Genomic DNA, 18703 nt, shown 5'->3' with positions numbered 1-18703 from the left:
GACCAGGGCAGGTGCACAGGGCTCGCGCTCAAGAAGGCCCTGTGCTTGGTTTCACGCTCTGCTCTGGCCTTCTCAAAATTTGTAGTACTTTTATCTTGGAACTTGTAGTTGGCATCCAGTGGGACAACGGGGCAGGTGTGTGAGCAGAGGGGATGTGCACGATGTGTCCCCCTTCCCTGCTGAACACACAGTTCTCCTTCACCGTGCCCCACAAACACAGAATGTCAGAGCCACAAGGCTTGGAGGTTCAGGGAGCTGTCAAAGCAAGTATCAGGTCAGCACGTTATGGAAGCTCCCGGCTGCCACGGAGCATTGGCAGAATGTGCAGGTGTCGAGAAGTGACATGGTAACAGTGTGGTTGGTTTTCTACAGTGGGCGTTTCCACCGTTGTGGGAAGAATGAAATGTCTGGACTGGGCTCACCACCCCGGGTGCTGCACGGTGGGCAGGTGATCTCTGTGAACAAACTCAGGTCTTGGAGGCAGGTGGCAAGAAGCAGCCTCACCTTTTCTCTGTGTCTCATGCTACCTGTTTGTTCACGCTTCCTGCTCCTTTCTGGACGCCTGAAGGTCAAGGCCTGGCTCTTACTATCTTTGAGCCTTCCTCATTGCCTCACTCCCCAACTGCCATCCTGGGAGTGAGCTGTTTAGACTTGCCTTTCTTTTTAGAGAGTTGAAACAAGACCCCAAATGCTACAAGCATATCGTGAATAGGTAGACACTTTCTTCTTTCTTTCTTCCTTCCCTCCTTTAAATTTTTTTAATGTTTATTTTTGAAAGAGAGGGAGACAGAGTGTGAACAGGGTTGGGGCAGAGACTGAGGGAGACACAGAATCCGAAGCAGGCTCCAGGCTCCCAGCTGTCAGCACAGAGCCCGACGTGGAACTCGAACCCACGTGCTGCGAGATCATGACCTGAGCCCAAGTCGGATGCTTAACCCACTGAGCCACCCAGATGCCCCACAGCACCGACAACATGCTCACAAAGGTGCTCACTGTATCCACAGTGAGCAAACAATTTGCAACAGTAACAGGCCATTCCTGATGCGTGTTTATGCTACTGGCTTCTTTGGCTTCTTTTCAGAAGGTGGCCCTCTCACCTCTGCTGGTAAAACTGGCCTTCCCTCCCCCGTCTTCTCCCAGACTCTATACTCTGGGAGGTTCTGCTCATGAGCCCAAATCAGGACAACTTCCCTGTTTTAAGTACGCAAGGGCACAGACACGCAACTCATACTGAGAGGAAATGTACTGCACACAGATTCTTTTTTACCTGCGGTGCTGGCCTTCAAGCTTGGAAAATTTGTTTCTTATCCATCCTTGAAATCCAGAGGAACTTTCTCTGATTGTTGAAGACGGAATGCCAATAGAAAGCTGGGCCTGAGCCCCAGCATGAGAAGTGGATGTGGAACCAAAGGCAGGAAAAAGAGAGCGAATCAAAGAAAACTTGCCCCTCCCTTCAAAAAGTCACACTTTGCTATTCTCCCCTCATTTCCATCAATCACCAGGGCAATACCCCCTAGATCAATGCATTAACTTGTTTGTTTTTTTACAATGAAGGGAAACTTCATAGCCTCATCATTCATTCCAGAGTGTGGGGGAAAAACACAAAAGCCAGCCACCGAAATTTGCATGGTGCTCAATTATACATTAGTGAACATCACTTGGCAATCTGTTCATATCAATTTAATTGGATTTTAATACTGCCTCTGATCTTGTTTTCTAATTAACAGCAGTGCTTGGAAATAAAGCAGAACCATGCACCCAGCAACACCTTTGATCTCGACCATATGGAGCTCCACCAAGCTCTGGAAAAAAATCTCCCTTGCCTCCACAGCCGGCCGAGAGAAGCGGGGGCCCCCAGATGGCCAGATACCATGGACGCCCGCGCCCCACGGATTGTCTCGTCGTCTGATTGGTCCCTGTGGCAAAGGCAGAGGACTCGCTTCTCCAGCTGGAGGCAAGTCCGTGTCCCCAACCTTGGGTGACGTTGATGGTTTTCGCAGCTCGGTTTTCGGGGACAAATGTTTGAGTAAACAGACCTGACCTTGTAAAGGCTTGTTTTAGAATAGGGTCTCAGTGGCAGGACAGAGTGACGGTAGCAGGCGCTGGTGCACGGGGCGTCACATCCTCACATCCCCCTGCCAGAGAGCACGGTCAGACCGGCGCGGGAAGTTCCGGAAGCTGGTTTCCAGCCGGACTCCGCTGCAAGACGTCTCCCTCTTTGCCTTTTCCCCCTTTCTTTCCTCTCTCTTTCCCCCATCTTTGCTTCTGTAACCTTGCATCTTGTGGAAAGCTTGATCCCCACCCGGAGACAACCTGAAATAGCTTAAGACCGTGACCGATGACGTCAGTGTGGGGTCGCCGGGGATGCTGGATGTGCAGGGGGGCAGGTGGGACACGGCCAAGGGCCTGGGAGCTGCTTACACCAGCGTGGGGCCTGGCAGGTTAGGGGCAGTTAGGGAGAGGTGGGAGACAGCCCTGTGGGGAGTGTTTACAGCTGGCCGGGAACAGTAGCTGTCCATGGTAATGGTCACGTGACCCCGGCCTGTCGCTTGACCTCCCCGGGGGAGGGGGGGGGGGGGGGAGGGGGCTGCGGCTCACAGACCACACTAAAATCCTAAAAGCTCCAAAAGTCAATTCTTTTACACATTTATAGCAAACTCATCTGGAGGCAAACCCTGACCTCTGTAATCTTCACTTATCCTGCTTAATGCTGATATTCATTCATTTTGCGGGAGAAATAGTAATGTCTGGGATGATGGGAGACGGCCCCAGACTCCACTGCGATATTATCTGTTTGTCTTTCTAAAATTCAGAATCTTCTGGATTCTAATCTACGTCAGGCCCCAAGGGTTTGAAATCAGGGCCTGTGGCCTAGCACCTTCCTCAAGGGTGTGAGTTAATCCACCTACAGCACTGATCCTCAGTTGGAGGGTTTACCCTCCCCGCCCACCCCTCCCTTCAGGACACATTTGCCAATGTCTGGAGACATTTTGGATAATCGCAATCTGTATGGGGGTGTTGCTACTGGCATCTATTAGGAAGAGACCAGGGATACCGCTAACCTTCCCATAATCCATGGGCCTAGCCTCCATGGCAGAGAACTACCTGGTCCCAAATGTGGGTAGTGCAGAGGGGGAGAAACCCTGCTCTGGAGAGGCCAGCTTTGGGCTCACCCCACCTTGCCAGGCCTCCCTTTCTGCATTGGCCACCTGGAGATAATGGGCATGTGTCTCCGAGGGCTGTGGGACAGTAGTCGTGAATGGACCTTACAAACTTCACCACTCGGTAAGGACATAAAGCGCTGTTTAAATCACTCAAGGAATAAAATGTGTTTTCTGTAACCTCTGTTTTCACACTAACCACCTATCTGTCCATATGCCTTGGGAGCTAAGCAGTGTGTAAGACACACGGACAGAAAGCTTCATGGCTTCATTTCCACGGAACTCATAATCTAGCTTCTGTCCTGTCATAGGTAACCATTTATGGCTTGGTCTGTATTGTGGGCCTATATTGCACATATTTCAAATATCTTGAAAGCAAGATTTCCCTTGGCTTGTTTTAAGTTAAGAAAAATTTAACGGTTTTTATTATTTTTTTATTAAATTTTTTTTAATGTTTATTTATTTTTGAGAGAGAGAGATAGGGTGTGAGTGGGGGACGGGCAGAGAGCGAGGGAGACGCAGAATCCGAAGCAGGTTCCAGGCTCTGAGCTGTCAGCACAGAGCCCGACGCGGGGCTTGGACCCGCGAACTGTGAGATCATGACCTGAGCTGAAGTCGGATGCTTCACTGGCTGAGCCAGCCCTAAATAAATAAAGCCAGCACCTAAATAAACAGGTGCCCCACTATTTAATTTTGAGAGAGAGAGAGAGAGAGAGAGAGAGACAGAGAGAGAGAGACAGAGAGCAGGGGAGGAGCAGAGACAGAGGATCCGAAGCAGGCTTTGTGCTGACAGCAGAGAGCCTCGTGGAGGGACTCCAACTCACAAACCGTGAGATCATGACCTGAGCCAAAGTCAGGCACTTAACCGACTTGAGCCACCCAGGCGCCCTTCCCTTGACTTGTTTTAATCTTTAGATTTCCCACTTTCCAAATAGCCCCCACCAGTGCACTCACACCCCTTGTCACTAATTCAGGAACTTTGATATGCACGATAAAGCTCTGATAAAGAAACTTTAAACAGCAGATCCTGCTGGACTTCTGTGTCTCCTGAGCTTCTCTACCTCCACCGGAGATAACTTCGCCCCTACTCTCCTGCTTCACCCCTGTGCTGGCCTCTGGGACCAGTGTCACCTGGCATGTGGGGGCTGGGAGCAAGAAGCATTCCTCTCTTTTTGCTCAGAATTGCCTCTCATGGGGTTAATCCGCTCCTGCCCTTGAAAGTCGTTTGGCCTCTGGGTTTTGGCCTTGTCCTAGGTTCTCGTTTCCTAACTGGGTCTTAGGTTTGGGAATCAGGTTTCTCTGTTGCAGGTGTTTCCTGGAAACCCAGGTCGTTCTAGTCTCTTCAGGTTGGGCCCTGCCTTGTGCTAGTGGGGACTTTCCTCAGAAATTGGATCGTGGCTCTTATCAGTCAGTGAACCACAGACTAGCCAGATTTTGCCCACTTGTTCCCAGATCCCTGTCCCTGGGCTCCCACAGGCTTGCTTCTCTGCAGCGAGACAGGGTCTTTTTTGGAGGAGGTCATTCTGGGATCCATCTATCTGTTCAAATTGTCGCTGCTGGAGGGAGGTGACCTCTGTATGCAGGAGCTCCCACTGACCACACTCACGCTGACGTCTGGCCATTTCCACACCACCTGTGTTCCTGCAGAAGTTACACAAGCTCCTTGGATGTTGTCCAGTCTTCTGACTTGGCTCGGACGTTAGACGCACTTATGGCCAGCTCACTACCTGCTTCCTTAAATATGACCATGTGCATCAGTCAGTAGAAGTAACTGCACTGGTTATGGAAACAACCCGCATGCCAGCCTCCAGGAGCTTAAGAAAAACAAAAGTTGATTTCTTGCTCACGTCATCATCTGATGAGACAGGTCCTGGACAGGTCCTCTCTGGGTGTGACCTATGAACTAAAAAGACAAAGCTACCCATCTCCCTTGTGTCCAACACAGAGCGCTGGGACAGGGGCTGTGGAGTTGTGAAAAAACTCTTCCTGGAGGAAAGTGGATGATGGGGAGATGGGAGCATCCCTGATCTGGAGCAAGTCTGAAATCCTCAGGTCCTGTGGACATTGTGAAGGGTCCTTGCCCTGGGGACTGGGGACTGTCCTTGCTTAAGGCCTGATCCTGGTGTCCAGGACAAACTCCCTGCTCTGGGGATCTCTGTTCCTCCTGGATCCCCAATTTAGAGGTTCTTCCTTGTCTATGCCCCTCCTTGGTTACATCTGAAGTGGTTGTTGAGGGATAATGCCCTCTCTGGGGACCTTGCAGGCTTGAAGTGTGCCTCTTGTTCAAGGAACGGTGGGGGCTTAAGTGTGATGTGTGCGTGTGTTTTTAATGCTAAGCAATATCCATTACCCACCATGAGCTTTTAAAAAAAGTATTTTAGGGGGGCCTGGGGGGCTCAGCCGGTTGGGTATCATGATCTTGCGGTTCATGAGTTCGAGCCCCGCGTCGGGCTCTGTGCTGCCAGCTCGGAGCCTGGAGCCTGCCTCCAATTCTGGGTCTCCCTCTCTCTCTCTGCCCCTCCCCTGTTCTCTCTCTCAAAAAATAAACATTAAAAAAAATTAATAAAAAGTATTTTGAAAGTTGAGATATAATTTAAGAATGATAAAATTCACCTGTTAGTGGACAGCTACTCTATTCGTTATGGTGAACACATATAATCATGTAACAACCACCACAATCAAGACTTAGGGTAGTTCCATCACCTCCAAATTTCCCTCATTCTTTGTATTCAACCCCTCTGGTCAACCCCCCCCCCCCTCCACCCCACCCCAGACCCTGCTGATCTGTTTTGGAATCATACAGCATGTAGCTTTTGAGTCAAATGCCATTCAGCCAGCACAATGCACTGAGATGCATCTAGGTTGTTGAGTGAATCGAGAGTTCATCCTTTTTTGTTGCCAAGCAGTATTCCATTGTCTGGATGTCACCTTGAAGGATTTCACAGAGATTCCTGTTTTGGGGCCGGGATCGTGAACAAAGTTTCTGCCACCATTTGCATCCAGGTTTTTATGCGAACCTAAGGTTTCATCTGTCTTTGGTCAACACACAGGGGCGGAATTACTGGGTCAGATGGCAAGTGCCTGTCTCATTTTGTGAGAAATTGCCAAACCGTCTCCCAAAGCAGCTGTGCTATGTTGCATCCCCACCAGCAAATTGCAGGAGCAACAGTGACTTCCTTTTTCTGTCCACACTCAGTTTTGGTTTTCGCCATTCTATTTAGGAGGATAATTTGCATTCCCTTCACCACGGGTGATGTGGGGCATCCTTTCATGTGTCTGTTTTCATCCAAGTGCCTTCCTCAGTGATCTGCCTCTTCAGATCTTTCGTCCATTGGGTTGTTGAGTTGTTTCCTCATTTCAGGTTGTGGGTGTTCCTTATTACATAACATAATTCGCAGGTAATTTCTCCCAGTCTTTGGCTTGTGTAAAGTTTCTTGCCAGTGTCTTGAAGAGCAGAGGTTATAATTTTGAGGAAGTCTATCAAGTTTTTCTTTTAGGATTGCACTCTTTGCTTCTGCATCTAAGAAATCGTCACCTAGCCCCAGGTCATGAAGATGTTCCCCTGTGTTTTCTTCTAGAACAAAATGTGTCCTAAGTCTTGAATAGCGAAAGGCTTTTAACATTCACCTTTGGTTTCTTTCGCAATGCCTAGCCCTCAAGAACTCTAGCAGCTTCTGCACAGCTTGGTTTGCTCTCGTACCAGTAACCACACCCCAGGTCCCTCCCGAGCCACACCCTTAATCCGATCTTTGCTTTAAGTTACTTTATCCAAAAGCAGAGGATTTGCTGGGCCTTTGCCCCTCCAATTTTCAAATTTCATTTCTGTTTGGGACCAGAAGCCGTTGACTTTTTTTAACTTGGTAGGGCCCCACATTTCTGGACTTTCTATTCCCCTTCCAACCTGCTTGCCAACTGGGTAATTTTTTTTTTTTAATGTTTTATTTCTTTATTTTGAGAGAGAGAAAGACAGCACGTGAGCAGGGGAGGGGCAGAGAGAGAGGGAGAGAGAGAGAATCCCAAGCAGGCTCCATACTGCCAGCACAGAGCCAGTCAGGTAGTTCTTTTCTGAGTTTATCCCTTTATAATGTTTTCCCAGTTGCGCCCAACTGTATCTGATACACACAGATTATTAATGCTCTGTTTTCAGACATCTTCCCTGGAGCTATAAGTTTGGGAGGCATGGGTTCTGCCCTCCACATTATCACAGACAATAGTCTTAGAAAATGCTTGCCCTGTATAACTAGATGTCCATCCATCCATCCTAATATCTGTTTCTTCACTCACCACTGCTTGACTGATAGAAAAGCTGATGCCATCTTTTTTTGTCTCCTAGTTCTTTAACAGTCAAGATAGGTAGCACTAGCTGCTATAACAAATAACCTGGCATTTCAGTGACTTAACATAGTAAAAGTTTATTTTTTTTCTTTTGTTAGCATCCACTGAAGGTTGCTGGCTCCTTCTAGCATTGGCTTGTGAAATTGGGCTCCTTCCATTATGTCGCTTCACTACTTCAGAGTCCTTTACCTCTAGCCAGGGGCACAGAAGTGAAGGGGTAGAGGGCAGACACGGAGGACCATGTGGAGTGCTTTAGAGCTTAGAAAGACCAGCATCCATTGCCCAGAACCTAGTCACATGGCCCTACCATCACTGCAAGGGAGGCTGGGAAACGTAGTCTTTCTGTGAGTCCAAGAAGAGAAAACAGGAGCAGTAGGGTCTAACTGCATGGACCCATTTCATTGGCAGGGCGCTGGAGGCTCTTTGGGTCAGATTTCTCCTTGTTCTTCTAGGGATTGTGTATCGAGTAGAACCTCAACATTTCGTTTAATTCCACCCATGTAGAGATTTCTTTAAACAAACATTAGTGAGAATCTCAACGTGCTAGGTATGGTATTGGCATGGGAAAGTGGGAGGTGGGAGGGGGCAGTGCTAACGTTTGTTAAGTGGCTGCTGTATATTTAGCACTTGAAATGATTAATTCCCACAGTGACAGGGAGACCTACTTTATTTCCATTGTACAGATATGCAAACTGGTTCAGGAAGGCAATCTTGACCAAGGTCACAGAGCTAGTAACTTGATCAACTGTGATTAAATCTTATATTCATTCTGAGTGGTTAACCTACATTTGCATCAGGAGGAAGTTTATCCCCTCCAGGTTATAGTCTGGTAGGGAAGACAGACACAAAACCAGATAATTACAATCCAGGGAGACAAGCGGACAAGGCATCGTCAGAGCACTGACTGTGGTAACTGGGGGCTGGGAGGCATTAGTAAATCTTCCAGGGGGCAGGCCATTGGAGCTGGGTTTATGTGGGGTAGGAGCTCACCAGATGAAGGAGAAGGAAAAGTTTCACTGCATATATTTCTCTATGGCCTCTGCTACAGGCCAGGCCCTATATGGAAGTTTCCCTCAGGTTTCAGTTTGGGGTTTCTGGTTTTAATTTGTGATGCCTGTGGTAGGGGAAGGAACTAAAGGAAATTGCTGTTGTGAGATGGCTGGGCTGTGTCCCCAGGAGGTGAAGATGTTTTGATAAAGGGTTGTGATCATGACCTTGCTGAGCAGCCCTGACAGGAGATAAGGTTGGTTGGGGGGAGCAGAAGAAACTTCCTGCTGCAGACTGATTGGCAGGTCAGCGGAAGAGACCTGCCTCCACGGGTGGGCCAGGCCTGTGCAACCTGCTGACTTGGCTGGTGATGTGCTGAGGCTGCAAGAATGTTCCCTCCCGTGTGGCTGTGTCTCTGATCACCTGCTCCATGCAGGACCCATTCCAGATAGTTGGGGGCAGGGGAATGAACTGGGTTTAGTTAGCTGTGAGACCATGGGAGAGTCACTCCATCACACTGGGCTTCCTTTTCCTCATATGGAATGAGGCGATCAATGTTTACTTTGAAGCACTGTTGCTAGGAAACAGAGCTGAAGTGCCTACAAGGGGTTTGGTGTAGAATAGAAGCTCAATAAAAGATCACCATCATCACCATCATCATCATCATCATCACCATCATCATCACCATACTATCATCACCATCATCACTATCACCATTATCATCACCATCATCACCATCATCATCACCATCACCATCATCACCATCACCATCATCACCATCATCACCATCATCATCACCATCACCATCATCATCACCACCATCATCATCACCATCATCACCATCATCATCACCATCACCATCATCATCACCACCATCATCATCACCATCACCATCACCACCATCATCGTCATCATCATCATTGTTATCACCATCATCATCCCCATCATCACCATCATCATCATTCATTATCCTGGTCTGATTGCAGCCTCTGCTTAGAGAGGATTCCATTCTAGGTCTTTCTTGAGCCCTGTAGGCTCTGGGGATACAGCCATAAGCAGCCCTGGCTCCCCTGGAGCTTCTGAACTAGGAACTGAGCTGAACAAATAATCAAACCCATAAGCCACCAGTGGCGGTGAACTCTGTAGGGGGGAATTGCAGGTGGTGCTGAGAGGCAGTCCCGGTGGCCTAACCCAGACCTGAGACCCAGAAGTTCTGCCCTAATCTCTCAGCCCAGTGACCCTAAGGGCTGGGTTGTTGCAGGATCTGGATCTGCTCAACTCTGAAGACATTGTGCTGTTTTGTACCTGCACAGTGAAGCCACCGTGTTCTCAGAATCCATATTTGTCTTTTTTGGCATCACCATAGTCCTTTCCATTTGGTCCTCAAAGGAAACAGGGTAAAATGTCACCCCTCTCCAATTTAGTTTGTCAAAATGCTGATGGCTCCTTTCCTCCTTCCTGCCTTCTCTTTCTCCCTCCTTCCTTCCTTCCCTTCTCCCTCCCTCCTTCCTCCCTCCCTTCCTCCTTCCCTCCCTTCTTCCTGCTTTCCCTCCTTCATTCCTTCCTTCCCTCCTCCCTCCCACCCTCCCTCCTTCCTTCCGATGCTGCTTCACAAATGCAACTGTATGTTCCTGTTAGCAGGCAATCTGTAAGCATTGCTGAGCACTATACTTGAACTTCAATATCATACCTATCTTCACGTGCACTATAAAAACCAATTTTCTATCTAGAAGATTCTGAATACCTTAAATGGCAAGGGAAGCTTCTGTGTCCCATCTTGGCCACCAACTTACTGTGTGACGCTGGGGAGATCCGCCTCTTCTCTGGTTCTCTGGGCTCCTCACTTGGAAAATGTGTGGACTGGCCTCGTTCATCATCTCTAGATCCCTTGTAGTTCTGTGCTGCTGCCTCCCTCTAGCTGGCCAGCATTTCTCCCAGAAACCCTCCCCCACCCCAGAATCCACTGTGGATTGGGAAAAAAAAGAACCCAAACATATATATGATATTGCCTTAGGTCTAATGCGTGAACAAAAAAGTCAGTCAGCAAGATTATTAAGACAGAGCCCAAAGTAACACTTGACGAGAGGAATGGAAGTCCCCTTGTGGCGACAAATACATGAGTACGAATGCCTGCGTTTCGGTACCAGCTTTGCACACAGCTGTCTTGCCTATTGACAGGGCTGGAGATCTGACTTTGGGAGGAAGCAGGGACACTGTTCTTTGTGAGCTGACGGAACCTCAGTGCCCATGCTGTGTGTAAGCCTGGGGCTGCAACTGCGTCTGAGTCCCAGGTCCAGCTGTTTGGGTGAACAGTCCGAACACAAATTCAGGACCACAGGGGAAATGTCAGAGCCAGCTGCAAGGATATTTGGCGATTTTGAGGACTTCTTTTCAACTTGTGCTACGGAATGACGGGCAGAAACATGGACAGGTTCAGGGCATCTGGGTGGCTCAGTCGCTTAAACGTCTGACTTCGGCTCAGGTTATGATCTCACAGTTTGTGAGTTCAAGCCCCGCATCCGGCTCTGTGCTGACAGCTCAGAGCCTGGAGCCTGCTTTGAGTTCTGTGTGTGTCTTTCTCTGCCCCTCCCCTGCTCACGCTCTGTCTCTCTCTCTCTCTCTTTCACTCAAAAACAAATAAACAATTTAAAAAAATTGAAAAAAGAAAAAAGAAAGACAGACAGGTTCATTCATTAGAAACTTCCCTCTGGTGTTAGACTCAGGTTAGTAATACAGGTGAAAGGGTGGGGGCTGTGGGTCTGGAAAGCTCGTGTCCATCATCATCTATGACAGCTTTATTGAGGTCTAATTGACAAGCAATAAACCACACAGGCTTAGAGTGCACATTTTGATAAGTCTTGACATTCGAGTACCCATGAAACCGTCACCACAAACCAGAGAGCGAATGTATCCAACACCTCCCAACATTTCTTCAAGCTCCTCTGCGATCTCTGCTTCCTGCCCCTCCTCCACCCTCAAGCAACCCTGGTCTGCTCTCTGTCCTGGGGATTAGTTTGCATTTTCTAGAGTTTTCTTTGAATGCAATGGTACCCCTTGTACTCTTCTACATCTGGCTTCTTCCACTCTGCATAATTACTTGGAGATTCACTGATGCAGTTTCCAGCAGGAAAAACTCCTTTTTTTTTTTTTTTTTTTAACCGCTGAGTGGTATTCCATTGGATGTCTGTCCTACAATTTGTTAGTCAGGTCAGCTGCCATGGACACCTGGGCTGTGTCCAGCTATGGATTATTACAAATAAAATGGTTATGGGCATTCAGGTACGAGTCTTTGCACAGATGTATATTTTCTTTTTTCTTGGGTAAATACCTGACAGTGGACCACAGATGGGAGGTGTGTGTTTGACAATGCAGAAACTGCGAGACTGTTTTCCAAAGTGATGGTACGGCTTCACATCCCACCAGGAACGTGAGTGAGTTCTAAGGCTCCATAGCCTCACCCACATTTGGTAGGGGAAGGCTTCTGAATCTTCCACATTCTATTTAATAGGTGGGGGTAGCTCACTGCAGTTTTCAACTTACACTCCCCCAATGGCTAACGATGGTACGCGTCTTCTTAGGTGTTTATTTGACATTCCTTTATTTGTTTTGGTAAAGTGTCTGTTCAAATCTTTTGCCTGTTGTTAAATTAAACATTAATAATAATAATAATAAATAAACAATAATAATAAATTATTATTATTGAGTTTTAAGAGCTCTTTACAAATTCTGGTGTTGGTTCTTTATCAGATATGTGGTTTGCAAATATTTTCTCCCATTCTGTGACTTGATTTTTCAATTTCTTTAAAACGATTTTTTTAATCTTTATTTTTGGGAGAGAGAGAGAGACAGAGTGTGAGCAAGAGAGGAACAGAGAGAGACACAGAATCCGAAGCAGGCTCCAGGCCCTGAGCTGTCAGCACAGAGCCTGATGTGTGGGGCTCGAACTCACGGACAGTGAGATCATGACCTGAGCCGAAGTCAGATGCTTAACCGACTGAGCCACCCGGGCGCCCCTTGACTTTTCAATTTCTTAACAATGTCTTTTGAAGCGAAGAAGTTCTTAATTTTGCTGATAATTTGATTTTCTTTTCTTTCTTTCTTTCTTTCTTTCTTTCTTTCTTTCTTTTTTTTACCTTTAAGCATTGTGCTTTTGCTGTTGTAGCTAAAAATCACTGCTTAATCAAGGGTTACAAAGATTTTCTTGTAGAGTGTCTTATAAAAGTTTTAGAATTATAGTAACTCTAACAGCATTACAATGTAATGCTTTACGTTAGGTTTATCATTTATTCCGGGTTAATTTTTGTATGTCAGATGAGGTATGGGTTAAAGTTCTTTTTTTGCACATGATTATCTTCACTACTTTTTGAAAAGACTATCTTTCCTCTGCTGAATTACCTTTACATCTTAGTTGAAAATCAATCGACTATGTTTATGTGGATTTATTTTCGGAGTCTAATCTGTTTGTCTATCTCAACAGCAATACTACATTGTCTTGATTATTTTAGCCTCCTAAGTCTCAAAGTCAAGTAGTTTTAATCTTCCAATTATGTTCTTTTTACGAGTTTTTTTTTTTTTTTTTTCCATTCTGGGCCTTTTGCACATCTCTGAGAATTTAATTAATTAACTAATTAATCAATTAACTTTTAAATATTTATTCATTTATTTTGAGAGAGAGATCAAGCAGGGGAGGGGCCAAGAGAGAAAGAGAGAGAGAGAGAGAGAGAGAATCCCAAGCAGGTTCTGAGCTGATGGCATGGAGCCTGATGTGGGCCTTGAACTCACAAACTGTGAGGTCATGACCCCAGCCGAAATCAAGAGTTGGTCGCTCAACTGACTGAGCTCTCTTCTATTTCTAGTTGGCCGAGGATTAAAAAAAAATCAGAAATGATTGCTTGCTTTGGCCAAATGCTTTTTATGTATCCATGAAGATGATCATATATACTTTTTTCATTTTTTGGCCTATTAATATGACGAATGACATTGGTTGATTTTCAGAAATTAAACCAGTCTTTTATTCCCACAAAAGAGCCCACTTGGCCATGATGTTATTGGATTCAATTTGAATCCAATTTTAAAAAGAAGTTTAAAAACATTTTAAAAAAGTTTTTATTTGTTTTAAAAAATTTTTTTTCAACGTTTATTTATTTTTGGGACAGAGAGAGACAGAGCATGAACGGGGGAGGGGCAGAGAGAGAGGGAGACACAGAATCGGAAACAGGCTCCAGGCTCCGAGCCATCAGCCCAGAGCCCGACGCGGGGCTGGAACTCACGGACCGCGAGATCGTGACCTGGCTGAAGTCGGACGCTTAGCCGACTGCGCCACCCAGGCGCCCCTTTTATTTGTTTTTATATGGGATATTGTGCTATTATTTTCTTCTAATATCTTAATCTTATTTTGGTATCAGGATTGTGCTGGCTTTATAGAATGCACTGAGAAATGTTCCTTCCTTTTCTATTTTCTGGGAGAGTTTAATATTATCTCCTTCTGAAATGTTCAAATAGGATTCACAAGTATAGCCATCTGGACCTGGTGATTTCTATTGGGGAAGTTTTTGACTACAATTTCAATGTCTTTACTAGTTAAAGTGCCATTTGGGGAATTTATTTCTTCTTGTGTGAGTTTGTAGTTTGTCCATTTCATCTAAATTATTGATTCTGTTGGCATAAATATTTTTATATTAAAAATTTTTTTAATGTTTACTTTTGAGACACACACACACACACACACACACGCACGCAGACAGGGAGTGACAGAGTCGGGTAGAGGGGCAGACCGAGAGGGAGACACAGAATCCGAAGCAGGCTCCAGGCTCCGAGATGTCAGCACAGAGACCGATGTGGGACTCGAACCCACAAACTGCGAGATCATGACCTGAGCCGAAGTAGGATGCTCAATTGACTGAGCCACCCAGGCACCCTGGAATAAGATTTTTAAATTATGTTTCCTAACTATATTTTTAATATGTGCAGAGTCTGTAGTGATATCATTGCTCTGATCTCTGATATTGCTGATTTGTTTCTCTGTTTTCCCTAATCAGTCTGGCTAGAGTCTCGTATGAGACACTGTATGGATCTTTTTGAAGAACAATTTTTGGTTTTATCCATTTTTTTTCTGTTGGTTTTCTATTTCTTTGATTTCTCCTCTGATTGTTTTTATATCCTTTTTGTCTACTTAATTTTGGTTTATTTGTTCTTTTTCAAGTATTTTTTTTTATGGCAGAAGCTGAGATTATTGAGTTGAGAACTTTCTTCTTCTCTAATACAGGCATTTAAAGTTAGACATTTTGGGGCGCCGGGGTGGCTCAGTCAGTTAAGCGGCCTACTTCGGCTCAGGTCATGATCTTGCGGTCCGTGAGCTCGAGCCCCGCGTCGGGCTCTGTGCTGACCGCTCAGAGCCTGGAGCCTGTTTCAGATTCTGTGTCTCCCTCTCTCTCTGACCCTCCCCCGTTTATGCTCTGTCTCTCTCTGTCTCAAAAATAAATAAACATTAAAAAAAAATTTATAAAAAATAAAATAAAATAAAGTTAGACATTTCATCCTGAGTGCTATCTAACAGCATCCTACAAATTTTGATTGTTTTCATTCAGTTTATACTACATTCTAATGTTCCTTTTGATTTCTCCTCTGACCCATGAGTTATTAGATGTACGTTATTTAATTGCCAAATTCTTATAAATTCTCTAGATATCTTTGTGTTACTGGCTTTCAATTGAAGTCCGTTGTGGTCAGTGACCGTACTTTTAGGATCTGGGTTGTTGAGACTTGTTTGATGGCCCACAATATGTTCTATTCTGGGGACTGTTTCATGTGTTTTCTGCTATTGTTGGGTAAAGTGCTCTGTAAACATCAATTAGGTCAAGTTGGCTAGTAGTGTTCAGGTACTATTAATGATTTTCTGTCCACTTGGTTCTGTCGATTATTGAAAAGCAGCTGTTGAGATTTTCTTTTTTTTAAAAATTTTTTAATGTTTATTTATTTTTTGAGACAGAGAGAGAGGGAAAGAGCGTGAGGGGGGAGGAGCAGAGAGAGAGGGAGACACAGAATCCGAAGCAGGCTCCAGGCTCTGAGCTGTCTGCACAGAGCCCAACATGGGGCTCGAACCCATGAACCGTGAGATCGTGACCTGAGTCGGAGGCGGACGCTTAACCGACTGAGCTGCCCACGTGCCCCCAAATTCTGCCTTTTACTTGTGGTGTTTAGATCATTAATTTTAATGCCGCTACTGATATGGTTGTGTCTAAACCTACCATCTCGCCTTTGGTGTTCTCTTGGTCTCATGTATTCATTGTTTTCTTTCCCCTCCTTTGGATGGTGTATTTTGATTGTCATTCGATTTTGTCTCCTTTATTGGTATATGAGGTTTAACTTTTTGTTGAGTTATTTTCATTGCTGCTTTAGGGTTTTTAATATGCGTCTTTAATTTATCACGGCCTTCCAGGGACACTGTTCCGTTTCACGTACAGTGCAAGAAACCTGCAACAGCGTTCTCCTGGCCTTTGTGCAATTGTTGCTACACACTGCACTTCTTCTCGTGCTATAAACCTCACAACACATTTTTATATCTCCTTTAAGCAGTCAATTATCTTTGAGAGGGCTTTGAATAGGAAAAACATCTTTATATTTATCCACGGAGTTACCCTTTCTGGCGCTCCCCATTCCTTTGTGTGGATCCGGATTTTCATTTAGTATCCTTTTCCTTGTGCGCCAGGAACTTCTTTTAACAATCCTCCTAAGTGCAGGTCTGCTGGTGCTCAATTCTTTCAGCCTTTGTGTGTCTGAAAGGCATTATTTAGCCCTCACTCCTTGAAGGACAGTCTCAAAGTCTCTGCAAATCTGCAAACAATTCCCTTTCCACTGCTCCCCAAGGCTCTGAGGGGATGTATGCGTGTGTAGGGGGCAGGATTTAGAATTATTTAATGTTTATTTATTTTGGAGAGTGAGAGAGAGAGACTGAGTGCAAGCAGGGGAGGGGCAGAGAGAGAGGGAGACACAGGATCCGAAGCAGGCTCCGGGCTCCGAGCTGTCAGCACAGAGCCCGACGCGGGGCTCTAACCCACAAACCGCGATCATGACCTGAGCTGAAGTCGGACGCTCAGCCGACTGAGCCACCCAGGCGCCCCTGGATTTAGAATTATTTATTTTGTGTGGGATATTTTACAAGAGCATAGAGGAACCTGTCCTGCACCCAGCGGTCCACTGAGGCAAGAGCCCGTGTGGCTGATGCTTCATCCTGACCGCAGGAGTGACCACTGCACAGGAGGACAGTGTGTGACAGATGGTGATCTATCACTAGACGATTAGCTTGACTGGGGATGGGGGGGAGAGGAGATTTTTCTTTTAGCTTGAGGATAAACCAGTGGTGATGAACTAATGCCTTCTGCTACCAGAAAGTCAGTATCTTTCAAGCCTCGATGGCAAAGTTGTGGGTTTCTGTGTACCATCGAAGCCAAGTCCGGTTTTTGTGTTCTGTAGAAGGAACTAGATTCGCAGAAACCGTGACGGAGATTTCTGTCCTCTTGGCACAGGGTGCCCGTGGCTGGTTTCCTCCCAGGTGGCCTTTTCCTCGTCCTCCAGGCAGGGGAATGGCAACATGTCCTCAGCTCAGCTCAAGTTCCAAGCCATTTCGTCTGTAATTCTGTCTGCAACATGAAGCTATGCTTTCTGATCATTCTCCCCCCCCACACCCCCCATGGCGATTTTTACTTATTTGAGCAACCCTGGTGGTCACGCTTCAACCCACCTGATTTCTCCAAGAGAGAACTTAGGTGGAGAACCTACAAAACACACAAGCAGTCAAAGTCTGGGCCGAACAACAAATCTTGCTTCCTCTCGGCTGTGGAGGATGGGGGTCTGAGGTCAGGGTACCCGCCCGGTTGGGTGGGGTTCTGGGATGCTGACCTCTCCTTGCACCCCCACGTGGCGAGAGGGGCTCGCCACTCTGCGGGGGACAAGCCTTCAGACCACAGCTAGGAGGATTGCTCATGGCTTCCCTGCGCGACAAAGTTCCTTTCTAGAATCTGAACATTTCTCAGTTGGGAAACATATCTGGCCTCAGCGGCGAGGGATAAGTAACGTTGACTCTATAGCGAACAAGTAATTTACAGCCACTTCATCGGAAAACAGGAGACCCGCTGATTTTAATTTGCATTTCCTTGTTCACCAGTGAGGCTGATGAAGTTTTGGGGTGAAGGTGGGGTTCATGGGGGTCCACGGCCAAGAAAGGATTCTTGAAGACATCTTTGGTGCAAAAAGGTGATTTTATTCAAGCGCGGGCACAGGACCCATGGGCAGGAAGAGCTTCCTCAGACCCTGAGAAGAGACTGGTTACATACCTGGGAGCTGGGGGTGAAGGTAAAGTCCAGGGTAAGTTTCCAATGAGATTTTCATGTGCTAAAGGAGACTCCCCAGATCCTGGAGGCCTAGCTCTTGTCAAGCTAAGGTTGTTTTTCCCTCTAGCAAAGCATTAGCATTCACACAGTGGGGAGTTCTGGAGACACCTTACTCTGCTGGCCTCAAGGGTCTGTCACTTGAGGCTGCAGGTTATAAGGACACGGAGTTCTACCTGCCATTTCCTCCTGCCTTGGTTTCCCCCATCAAAGCTAAATATTTCGTTTCTCTTCAACATCCCCGTTATTCATAGCTCTTGGCCATCTTGACAGAGATTTTAGTTATCTAGAAAATTTCTTTGAAGGGCATTTGTGTTTTCTCCTCCAGAGGCACCAAGGGATATAGCCTCAGCATCCTCGCTGTTTGGAAATTCCTTTTCCTCGCTTCTGCAGTGAGTGGTTTCTTGGCAGGGGTCGATTCTTGGCTTGCGACCCCCTCAACTGAGGAGAATGGTCTGACGTGTTCCGTTATTCGGGAATGTGGAGGAAAGTTCTGGTGCCAACTCATTGTTAAGTTAGTGTGGATGCTGGTACTTTTTTTTTTTTTTTCATCCTTCAGACTGAAAAAAGAGTCACTTAACGCCTTGGGCTCTTTAATTTTGTCTAATATTTACGACGTGAAAACAACACAAAGAAAGATATTCATCTCAGGGAAATTGTTTCTCTTGGTCCTCAAGTTAGTTCTGACTCTCTGTCGGACCCGGGCTGTCTGGAATCCCTGTCGCACACATGCTGTGTCACCGTGATCGAGGTTTCTTGCCTGCCATCATTTTGCTCGTCCTACTGTCTGTTGATCCTTTCCTTGGGTGATGGGGGGATTTCCCCCAGTGCTCT

The sequence above is a fragment of the Felis catus genome, chromosome B3, assembly GCF_018350175.1.
Source record: "Felis catus isolate Fca126 chromosome B3, F.catus_Fca126_mat1.0, whole genome shotgun sequence".
Taxonomy (NCBI): domain Eukaryota; kingdom Metazoa; phylum Chordata; class Mammalia; order Carnivora; family Felidae; genus Felis; species Felis catus.
The sequence above is the reverse complement of the archived record's forward strand: the minus strand, read 5'-3'. Positions refer to the sequence as shown.